This window comes from Notechis scutatus, chromosome 3, assembly GCF_049901735.1.
Source record: "Notechis scutatus isolate UNSWTSFEM ecotype Mainland chromosome 3, rNotScu1.2, whole genome shotgun sequence".
Lineage (NCBI taxonomy): Eukaryota > Metazoa > Chordata > Lepidosauria > Squamata > Elapidae > Notechis > Notechis scutatus.
Genome location: NC_142011.1, coordinates 136381610 through 136393802, shown reverse-complemented (window position 1 = coordinate 136393802; position 12193 = coordinate 136381610). Strand labels below are relative to the sequence as shown.

The window sequence follows — 12193 nt, the reverse complement described above, 5'->3', positions numbered from 1 at the left end:
TGGGTGTGGTTTGGTGGTCATGTGACTGGCTGGGCATGGCTTGTATGTAAATATTATAAATATTTATATAAATATTGAATTTTTTATAAAAAAAGAGCAACTTTTACCCAAAATCAGGCAAAGCAGCAGGCAGATTGAGTTGCTCATTCAAAGATCTATCTATCTGCCATCGGCTAGCTCAGTCTGTCACATAAAATTTGCTTGCAAGCAAACCCATAAAATTTGCTTGCAAGCAAACTCATAAAATTTGCTAGCAAGCAAACTCACAAAATTAACTCACAACACAACATTTATGTGAATATTGGTTTTCTTATTAAAAAAAGAGCAACTTTTACCCAAAATCAGGCAAAGCAGGCAGGCAAATTGAGTTGCTCAAAGAATCATTCAGTGATCTATCTGTCTGCCATCGGCTAGCTCAGTCTCTCAAATTTGCTTGCCGTGAGTCTGCACTGAATAATAGAATCTTCAGTTCTAAGGGAGGTTTGGCTGTGCTTAAAATAAAGACTAGCTAGAAAGCAAGAAATCCAATCATTTCCTGCTTCCTAGCTAATCTAAATCTCCCAGCACCACAGAACAGCTGATGGTCAGAAACGGGAAAAATAGCAATTTAGCAGGCAAGTTTGCCAGGTAAGGAGTGAGTGGGCAGGGAGGGTTCCCGCGGGCCATGTGGGCGGTGCAGCCTTGTGTTCCTGCGTAGCCTGGATTAATTGTTTTGGGGGTCTTCTGGGAGTGACATTTCTCTGCGGCCCACCAAAATTTTCTCATGGCCCACCAGTGGGCCGTGGCCCACCAGTTGGCGACCGCTGGGACAGAGGACAAGGCTGCAACCTGCCTCCGCAGAGTGTTAGGTCAGAGTCCCTTATCTAGGCCCTCTTGGAGGAAGTCCAGTACCTGGGCAATTGAGGTCCCAGAAGAGATAATGTCATACTTACAACACCATTCGCTGAAAGCCTTCCAGGTTGTATCATAGATGCGGTTAGTGGAGGGTCTCTTGGAGGCCTAGATAGTTCTTATTACTTTGGAGGAATAATTGTCCTGGATCAGAGATCCTCGTTCAATCTCCAAATGGCCAAGTGCGGCTCTGGATGCAAGATTGGCCCCTGGCTGAGCGACACTCTCCTCCAAGGTCTGAAAATGGAAAGGTTTACTAAGTCTGCAAATCATGGCCTTCTGGGCCAATGAGGATAAGCTCCACTATTTCCGCCAACAGTTTCTGGATGACCCTCGGGATCAGGCGCAGGGGAGGAAATGCATACAGGAGCTCTCTTGGCCAATGGCTGCATAAGTCATTCGTTCCCTCCACCCCTGGAACCGCAAACCTGGAATAGAATCTCGGGAGTTGCGTGTTGTCCTGGGAAGCGAAGATACTCCACTGCTGGGCATCTGAAGCACTCCGACAGCTCCTGAAACAAATCGGGATGCAAACGCCACTCTGCAGGGTCAATGGTGGCTCTGCTAAGCCAGTCAGCCTCAACATTGGCCACACCTGCAATGTGCTCAGCTCTGAGCAATATTTGGTGTCTCTCTGCCTATAAACAGAGCTGTTCTGCCTCTAGCATCAGAGGCTCTGAATGAGTCCCCCCTTGGCGGTTAATATGTGCCTTAGCTGACACATTGTCACTCAAGATCAGGATGTCCTTATCTGAGACCATGTCCTCTAATTGTCTCAGGGCCAAATGGACCGCTCGAAGCTCTAGCCAATTAATATTGCCCAAATCTGCCTGGGACCATTGTCCCTAGAGCACCCTGGATTGAATATGGGCTCTCCATCCATGAAGGCTGGCATCTGTGGTCAGCACTAACCTGTCTGGTTCCTTGAATAGAAGTCCCATGGAAAGCGCCTCAGAAGACCGTAAAGACTTTTGTTTTGTTTTGTTTTGTTTTTAAATTTTTTTATTGGTTTTTAAAAACAAACATAAACAAACAAAACATAAAAACATCAAGCTATCTTCCATATGTGTACATACAGTGTGCCGGTTGGTTTACAAATTGTTTTGTACTTCCATTTCGTAGTTTTCAATTACAATTACATTGCATATAATCTCATATTTTCAATCAAAAATTAAATACCTTAGTATCATTATTAATCAATCATCGTAAAGACTTAAGGACCAACGGAGTTAATCTGACCTGTAAGAGGGAACAACTCCTACCTGTCTTCTGATAAGGTAGAAGAAACCACTGGAGTGACCTGGCATGCAATCTAGCCCAGGGCACTATATTAATGCATGATATCATTTCCCCCAGGAGCTTAGAAAGAGTAGCCAGGGACACTCTAGGTTTAGATTTTACCTGTCCAATTAACTCCCTGATATTCTCCTGATGTTCTTGGGATAAGGACACCTTGTAGGAAATGGTATTTATTACAGCTCCCAGATGGAGTAAAGTATTGGTGGGAGTGAAGTGGCTTTTGGCCTCATTGACAGAGAAGCCATGCTCTTGGAGCAGCTGAGCGGTGAGCTCTAAATCGTCTACTGCCCTAGATGGGGAAGATGACTGGACCAGTATGTCATCGAGATAACACTGGACCCTAACTGGTATAGTCCTAAGGTGGGCTGCCAGGGCTGCCAACAGCTTAGTGAATGACCTGGGGGCTGATGAAAGTCCAAAGGGCAAGACCCTGTATTGGTAGTGCCTCCCATTGTAGCAGAACCTGAGGAGTTGTCGATGTGCAGGGATAATAGGGACATGGAGATAGGCCTCCATTAAATCAATGGAGGAAAGGAAGTCCCCCTCCCTAATTCCCTCCAGGATGGACTGGAGTGAATGCATCTTGAACCGTCTGTATTTCACCTGGCGGCTAAGACGCTTCAAATCCAGAATTGCCCTGAGGCTTTGGGGATTACAAACAATATGGAATAGAATCCCATGCCCTGTTGACCCTCAGGAACTGGCTGAATAGCCCGAATCTCCAGCAGGTGCTGAATAGCTATTTCCATAAGGGTCCTTCTCTCTGTGTTCCAAGAGACAGGACAACGAATAAAAAACCTCGGGGGCATGGAGAGGAATTCTATAGATAGTCCCGAGTGGACTGTCTCCAGGACCCAGGTGTCAGTCGTTACTTCCTCCCAATGTCTGGCAAACAAGGCCAGACGTCCCCCAATGGGAGAGTTGACATCCATTTTATCTGGGGCATTGGAAGGGATGACCCCCAGCCTCTCGAAAGGGCCACTTATTGTTAAAAGGATGATTTCTACCTGTCCTGTCCTGGTTTTGTTCCTGCCTGGGGGTGAAAAGACTCGGGTCTGGGGAATCCCCCTCCTGCTTCAGGGATCCTATAATAGGAACGTCTGACATAGGTTGTTGGTCTAAATTAACTCTTTCTGGACCTGGACGGCAAGACCTTCCCTTTGTCCTTGGAGTCCACTAGGACCTTGTTCAGAGCCTCTCTAAATAATTTATCCCTCATATCAGCCTGCCATTGCTTTAGCCAGAGCAGGTGACGAGAGGTCACCGTTCCCCCTATTGCCCTAGATGCAAATCTGGCAGCACTCAGTGTGGCATCAGCTGAAAATTCCACTGCTGCCAATAGTTTGTTCACATGTTGGTGCGATCTGACATCATCCAATGGAATTCTCTCTTGCAGCTCCTGAAGCCAGATGAGAGAGGCCCTGTTAAAGAAAGATGCATCTGTGGAAGCCTTCACTGCCCATGCTGCTGACAGGTGTGTTCTTTGCAATGTTTGCTCAGCCTTCTTGTCCTCAGCCTTCAGTGAGTCCTCAGGCTCCCCAGGGATGTCTGTGTTGGCTTGCAGGGCTGCAACTGGGGCATCGACATCGGGCACATCCAGGGCCTTGGAGAGATCATCTCCTACATTAAACAATTTCTTGTCCAGGGAGGAAGGGCTTGGACCAGACCCGAGGAATGACCACTGCCTTTGGATGACTGTGGTGAACATCTTTGGCGCAGGGATGACATCTGTTGTGACTGTTTTCTCTGAAAACAATGGGGCATTGGGGTCCTCAGGGGGTCTGCAGGCTCCTGTGGTTCAGGGACCAAACCTCGCCCTGTGGTCTTTTTGGCCTTAAAAAGGAGAGACCTAAAGATGGCAGGTTGGAACAGGCCCAGGATAGAGCCTTGGTCAGCATCGTTGAGGCCTTCATCATCAGAATAGTTCCTCTCCATCATCTGGCCACTGTCAGATGTGATAGAGTGGGAGCTTTCAGCAGGAATATATACACCTGATTCTGTATGCAGGGAAAGATCATCATCATAATAAGACCTGTGTCTTCTACTATGTCTGGATGAAGAAACTGAAATCTCTGAGAGTGAGCCTCTGGTCTGTCTCACTGCCTCATTTAACATAGGCTGCATATTAACCTGGAATTCAGGTTCCGGCCCCCTAACTGGTCTAACCCCAGCTGACATGGGAGTAAATGTCACCTCTGGAGCCATTCAGTGTCTCTGATCAGTGACTGTCAGTTGCTCTGTTGCTGGGCAGACAGAAAAAAATTCTAATCTCAGAAGCCTGGAATAGATTCCTGCTGCTCTTCAGCTCCCTCTATGGCCGCTTCTGCTACTGCAGTCCTGTCAGTTTGCAGCTGCCTCTCTCCTCTCAATAATGGTCGTTCCTCATTTGGGCAGGAAATTATACTGGGCACCATTTCTTCATCATTTTGCTCTTTCCCTCAAGCCCATAACTTATCCAGCGCCTTGTCCCTGCAGCGCTCGTCCCTCTCTGCTGCCTTGGAGCCCTTTCGGGTTCCTGCAGCCTTGTCCTTTGGCTTGGGGCTGTAAAAGGAAGCCGTCTGTTCTGGGGCTGCTGGGCTTAGAGAGCGTGACGGCCTGCAAGCCGTCTCCTCCACTCTCCTGACAGCGCGGTTAGCATTTTGTGATTCAGCCATTTTTAACTCCGCCAATGTTATTCCGGAGTTACCGCCAATCATGGTGAAGCCTTTTTGTCACTTTCCTACCTAAATCTACTCTCCCTACCTGCCTGTCGCACTGCTGGTCTTTGCTGCAGTCTTCGGCCCCTTTAAATACTACCACAGTTAATTTCAGCATCTGCAACGGCCGTTTGAAGCCGCTGAGAGCCTCACCAAGCCAAAGTGTGGGGATGTGGTGTGGATGGTGTTTCAACACACCTCCTGCAACCTCAGTACCTCAGTACATTGTAGATCGGCCTTCAGCCTATCTGATGTCCAACGGCCTGGGCCGAAGCCCCGACTGCGCTGCCATTTGACAGCTGTCAAAGTGGTAGACCAGTTCCGGCTTCGCGATAGTATTCAGGATTGGTGATTTTATTCCTATTTTCTGAATCAATTTTTTTTAAAAATTGAATTTATTAGGAGAAGAAATTAACACGTCGTCCAGCTAGCTGACTGAGTCAATTTCTGGGAGGACCCTAGCAACAGAGGAAGTGTCCTCAGAGTTTTGACAGACTCAGTCCAATTAGTCCAATCAGAGACTGATCACCCAATCCTGAATGCTATCTCTACCACAATGGAGAAGTCATAAGTACAATTTTATTATTGCATGTGCTTCAGACTATACCTTTGGATGTTATATAGTGGTACTTCAGTCGTCATCATTAATTGATTCCAGGAGGTGTGAGTACCAAAAATGATCAGTACCAAACAAATTTTTCCCATAAGGAATAATGTAGTGAGTCATAAGGTAGCTGACACTGACAAGTTCTGGTTTGTGCATTGAGTACCAAACAATACCGGAACGAAATGTTCATGTCAAAATGTACCAAATTCAGTGAGTTGAATTCAACCAAAACAGTTGAGTACCAAGATACCATGTAGTACTTAGTTCTATGTAAGCTTAAATAGTCTGAAATGTATTCCAAGGGTTTCTCCCGTACATTGAGTAAGCAAGTTCATTTTACTTTTTTAAAATTTTATGTTTTAAAATTGTTTTATCCCAGATGTATTTTTATTATATAAGTTTACATTATAATTTCAGATCTTTGGGGATATCTTTTCTTTTCTTTTACTTTCTCTAATTCATGTCAATTGGTTGCACTTCTGACAAAGCTTACCGGTATGTTTCTTACTTAAATACCACATCTTTCCACAAACTATTTCATTCTATCCAATTTTATTTGATTTCTAGGCTCCTCTTAAGTTTGCTTTTTATTTCCCTATGCCATTTATTCTTTCTTTTACTTTTTGCTTCCTGAATAGCAGAAACAAATTAAGTACTGTACGATGAAACTAGGAAAGATTTTTAAGTACCTGCCCATTCAATCTTTCAAGAAAAATGATGCCTCCTATTCAGAGATTTACCAATAACGTGGCTGGTGGTATGGACCTTTGTCCCAAACAGGAATAACATACAGGGTTAATTGTGAAGTTGTTAGAAGCACGGAGGTAATGGGACTACTCGAAATTCATTTCATGAATTCTTTAGCATTATTGTCTTTTTGGATTAAGGTTAAGCCTGGGTGAATATAAACCCTGTTAATCCACAAGAGAAATCCCAAATCAATGTCTTCTTCATTTTTCGATAGTTTTAGCATGGTAGACAGAATAAAGAATGGGAGAGAAAAAAGGCATTTATTTATAATACTCATCATAAAATCATGAAAAGAAACTCACATGAAGCAGGTTATATTCATTTTTTCCCTTAACAGACAAAAGAAAAAAAAGAGAGGCAAAAGCAGCTTTATTGGTGAGTCTATAGCATAGTGATTTTACTCTGGATCTTTAGAGAATTGAATGCTGTAGAATTCAAATGTAATGCTATTCTTTGAAAGCCAAGAAACTTCAATTGCTGTTCAAACAATTTTAGGAGAACTAGTCAAATATATAAACACTTGCAGTATCCGTTTCCTATATATTAAGAGAGAAAAAAAGGAAGATAATGATAATCTGATGTAATTTTTCTCTACTATAAATTCATGAACAGCTTTTCTCAAGCCTCTCTCTTGGCTTGGGCTGTCCATGTCATCATGTTGCTTTTGCACTGACAACAAAGGTAATACTATAGTTTGATATAATCCCAATTCAATTGTGAAAAATAAACTGACAGCTTTCACAGGCAGAGTTTTCATGTCATTGCATCAGTTTTCAAGCTTGTATGATGAACTGGCTTCCAATACTTTGCTGGATACAATTAATAGTGCTGTGTGTAGTTTTTTTCTTTTCTTTTAAAAGATCTCTCTTAAATCTTCCCCTCAAGACAGAATCAATCTGTCCTATTCACTAAGAATGCAAACCAACAGTGCATGTGCCTAAAAACCTATGGAGGTTCAGCAATGCTGAGCTTCTATAAATACCAGATGTCACATAGAGAAGCCTGTAGGGAAAAGTTTCATTGACGTGAATGGATCCTCTGAGGCTTCATGCAGCTTCATTCAGTACAAATCTCAGATGAGTACAGGATAATACAAATGGGATATGTTACTCAAGCTTTATCCTTTGCCTTTTCTATTAGGTTAATGGGTGGAGATCCCATTACTAAAACTCCAAATGTATCTTAGAACAAGAACACCAACAAAATGTGCCTCTGCAATTCAATCCTGATTCTGTTTGAATTGAAGATTCAAGGAGGGCACACTTTGATTTCATATGAGATTCAAAGGCAAAATGACTTGTTTTGAACTAGTTCAGAATTGGATTAAAAATAGTCCTCCACAGATTATAATGGACAAGTTACAAAAAGGCTAAACCTACTTCAGCTTTTGGGAAAAATGAGACACAGAAAGTGATAGAACCCCTTAGAAGACAAAAACGATGTCCCAATTTTTCAAAAGCTTTCAACAATGTATAATTCTGGAATACTTCACTGAATCTCTTTTTAGGCAGAGCCAGCAAACATTATGGACAATAAGATGGATACAGTCTTAAAATTAAAATTGTTTTGGTTGCCATGATATAAGTTTTGGTTGCCACAATATAAAAAAAGATGTTCAAAGAATACCCGAAACATGGTCAGAAGCATATATCACACTTGTACCGAAGGAGGACACAGACCCGCAGCAAGTTAAAAACTACAGACCAATATCACTATTAAATTCAGATTATAATTTTTTTTTGCTTCAATTCTAGCAAAAAGACTGAAAAGATACTTAAACAATTTTATTCACCCTGGTCAAAATGGATTTCTGCCGAAGAATATAAAAAAGATGTTGAGACTCTAGACTACAAAAAGTGTAGAAAAGGCCAATAAAGATGATTAGAGGACTGGAGGCTAAAACATATGAAGAAGGGTTGCTGGAATTGCATATGTCCAGTTTAATGACAAAAAGAGAACTGGGCTGCCACAAAGAAGAGTGACTCAATCTATTCTCCAAAGTACCTGAAGAGAGGACAAGAAGTAATGGATGCAAATTCCTGAAAGTGAGAACAATGAATTAGGGTGACAACTTGCCTCCAGAAGTTGCGGGTGCTCCATTACTGGATATTTTTAAGAAGAGATTGAACAACCATTTATCTGAAATGATATAGGGTTTCCTGTTTGGGCAGGGAGTTGGACTAGAAGATCTCCAAAGTCCCTTCCAACTCTGTTATTTTGTTATGCAGAATGAGCCTATGTTGTGATTTTACACTTGCTTTTCTTGACAAGATGTTGAAGAACGAACTTCTGTGATTGTCTGCTTTCTGCCTCTGGTAACTAGATTTTTGGGAATGCCATGAGGATTGGCATAACTTGTTGAAAAGCTTGTTCTTTCAACACTGGGTTTAAGGGAGTGTACGTTAGCTAATCTAACTTTTGAGGAGGAGGAGGACCTGAATAAATGCCCATGTCATAGAGGGGTGATATAAATGTGCTTCCTTCAAATACACAGGAAGGAACCTGTGGGTGCTTGGAGAATTGGCATAGCTTGTTAACAAGGTTGGCCCTCTCTGGGAAAAGGGTCTATGACCATTCGCTGCAGCCAACTAATCATGGCCAACTCGCTGCATCCAATTCTCCATAGGACAACTCACTGCAGGACACTGCTGCAGAAAGTTGGCTGCAGAGCATTGTCCCATTCCATCTGGGAAAGCCTGCCATCATCAGCCTGCCAGTGTCAGAATGGTGGCTTGCTGGCAATAATCTATGCCAATGTAATGAAATTAGTAAAAGAAAGCTTGCCCAATGCCATACAAAACCACTGACAAGAGTAAACCACAGAGAAAGAAAATGGCACAGGAAGGATGCAATTTTGCCATCTTTTAGTCTTAAAAACTGGAAACATCTAAGTAAGGTCTATTGCTCTGGCAACTATTCACTCTATGCTGAAAAACAACACTGCTGCAATCATACAGAAGAATCTTCCAAAAAGACAGTTTCACCCAAGGCTGAATACTAGAATAGATAATTTCAAGCCTCTATTGAGAGAGTAGAGTTGAACTCCCAGAATTAGCATAGAAGTGTAATGTTTTATGGGCCCAAGAAAGAGCAAAGTTGAAGACTTCTAAGTGCCACATCAAAGCGGTTAAGAACTGAGAAAGAGAATGCCAGTTAAATCAATGTTACCTTGCCATTCTGAAGCCCACCATACCACTCCTTGCTCAGTATTTCTGAGTGGAATACTGGAAGTGGAACTGAATATTGTCTGTAGAAGGTGCAGAAAAGAATCAAACTTGTGAAGCACTTCAAAAGTCTACCAAGTGGTTAGACAGCATTAGATTCCACTTGCAGCTTCATGCCATTCACACATCGCCCTTGATCTGATTGAAGCATTATCTAATTTTAGTACCCCTTAAAAGCTTTGCACAGTACTATTAGAAAGGAACTAGGAAACAGAGTTTGTTTGCTTCAAATCAGATGTTTGTTTCAAATCAGTGTTTCAGTACAGTGGATTAGATGCTATAGTCTCCAAGTGTCTTTTGATTAAAATATTGAGAGGTATATTTCACCTCAACATATGCATGGCATTTTAGAAATCTATTTGCTTTCTGGATTTTCTTTATTGTTTCATAATACTTTTGAAGGCCATGTGACTGCTGAAGGATAAGTTGAAGGATGAGCCATGGTGGTGCAGTGGTTAGAATGCAGTACTGCAGGCTACTTCTGCTGACTGCCGGCTGGCTCCAATTTGGCAGTTCAAATCTCACCAGGCTCAAGATTGACTCAGCCTTCCATCCTTCTGTGGTGGGTAAAATGAGGACCCAGATTGTTGGGGGAAATATGCTGACTCTATAAAACCACTTAGAGAGGGATATAAAGCACTGTAAAGCGATATATAAGTCTATTGACAGATGACTGCCATTTTCTAAAAATAAAATAAGGCAGTCTTATTCACAGTGCCTAGCATAGACCACCATTGTGGTCTACATCATCAAGGAAACTAACACTATAATATATGCCAATTATTGTAAAATAGAGCAAGACATGTCCAGGTGAGATTAAATATCAGATGCAGCCTAGCCCTATCATTTGATGGAACAAAGCAGTGAGTTTAGGATGCAGTGTAATGATATTATAAAAAGATAGCAAATGGTCAATCATTTGATTTATTATTGTTATATTTTTGCAGTCAAAGAGAAGAGGTATTTATGAAATTATTTTCCTTGAGTGTTAACACAATGATGATATGCTTTCTGATTTGGAAATCAATAGACACATTTTTGTACTTGTTGCCTTACTTCAAGCAATTACATTCTTTTCATCAAACTTATATATGATGAATCATTTTTCTGAAATTTTTTTTTGCTTGCTTGCTTGAGACATGGTGTTAAGTATTTGTGATTCATACATAGATACTTTACTTTCAGCTAAATGTCCACCATGACTTGGACTCAGGAAAGTTGATTTTAATAAATCATTTCTCAGCAATCTTATCAAAATAATCCTGTCAACTTTGACACTTTGTTAAGAGTCATAAGACAAAACATTTTGAAGGTAACAGAAGAAGACTGTGTCTTAATTGGCTTGATAGGATCTGCCCAACCAGAGTCTAACTCAGATCTCATTCAACTAACTGTCATATGCCTAGAATATTCCCAACATAAACAGGGTAACTGACCAGCTATCCGTGATGCAATAAGAGTGGAAAAATAACTCTGTTTGCTGTTCTTATTGCCATGATTCAATCCTTAATATGGATTCTCATATATACTGGTTGGCTTTGTCCTACATGTTTCTCCAATGGTGCAAGTTCTCTGTTGTTCCATCTCCTGAAGCTACTTAGAAAACCAGGGAATCTGAGTTTGAAAAATAGGAGAGGCTGCATGGGATCTATCCTATCTAAGAAACTTATCACATTCTCATCCCAGATGGAGACTAAGACCTTGCATGAACTATTCACCAGGAAAAAAAAACCTAAGCTCCCATTCAAATCCATCTTGGTCCATAAATCACCTCTTTAATTTGGTCCTACCTCCTGTATGATAGGAGACAGAGAAACAGTAACAACAACTAAAAAGCAACCAGAGATCTGAGCACCACAAAAAACCATTCAAATTACATCCCAATTACCTTCAGATTAAAACCATTTATCTATAACTTGAGTTAGGTTCATGAGTCCTATGGTAAGCATGAGCTGCCCCAGACTTTATGCCATGTAGAAAGTTGACTTTCTATTCTAAGCAAAAATACAATCACCACTGAAGAAATACATAATTACATCTGGATGGTGTTAATGTATGCATGAATGCGATTTCATAAAATATGTGAGTACATGAGAAAATTTAATGGGAACTGTACAATAAATAATATTTATGAAGAACACTTGAGTAAACACTGGTAAAACAATAATGTCCATGAACTTCCCAGTAGAGTGGGAAGTAATTCTCAGATAAAGCAGAATGATAATAGTTTATATTAAATCTCTACCTAGTTAGACATGATTCATAAGTGAGGAAATAGTATGGGAGCATAGTATGTGATTACTACAATATGAAAAGGACATACCATACATATTTTATAAAAAATGGATGTAAATTTCAAAAAAAGGAAGCACTAGATCATTCTTCATTGTGTGGTATAAATGTGATTTTTAATTTATTGTTTCATGGACAACTAATTTTTGATTATAATTGTTTAGTCAATGTCAAATATTTTACCTACCATTGAGTGAATAAAGGCATTTTATTGAGCCAGGATATTTCTATATCTATACCTCTTTTGAGAGCAGTAATCATTAATTCTAACTTTCTTCTAATTAGTTAAATCACATAGGCAAATATAGTATCTCAACAGGCCTTCTAAAAAGGTTTTGAAGTCATATTTTTCTAATTCACCACATGCATACTACAGTACATAATATAATAAATAGTAATATAATGCATTCTGCCAGAATTCATTACTGCATATA

At 40.9% G+C, this 12193-nt stretch overlaps 1 protein-coding gene and 1 pseudogene across 3 annotated transcripts in view; both read right to left on the bottom strand.

Moving 5' to 3' along the window:
* CDH20 (cadherin 20) overlaps nucleotides 1-12193 on the bottom strand; it is a 228446-nt gene that overhangs the window by 127089 nt on the left and 89164 nt on the right. The gene's annotated exons all lie outside the window — the stretch shown is intronic.
* Nucleotides 3471-4395, bottom strand: LOC148131403 (uncharacterized; annotated as a pseudogene).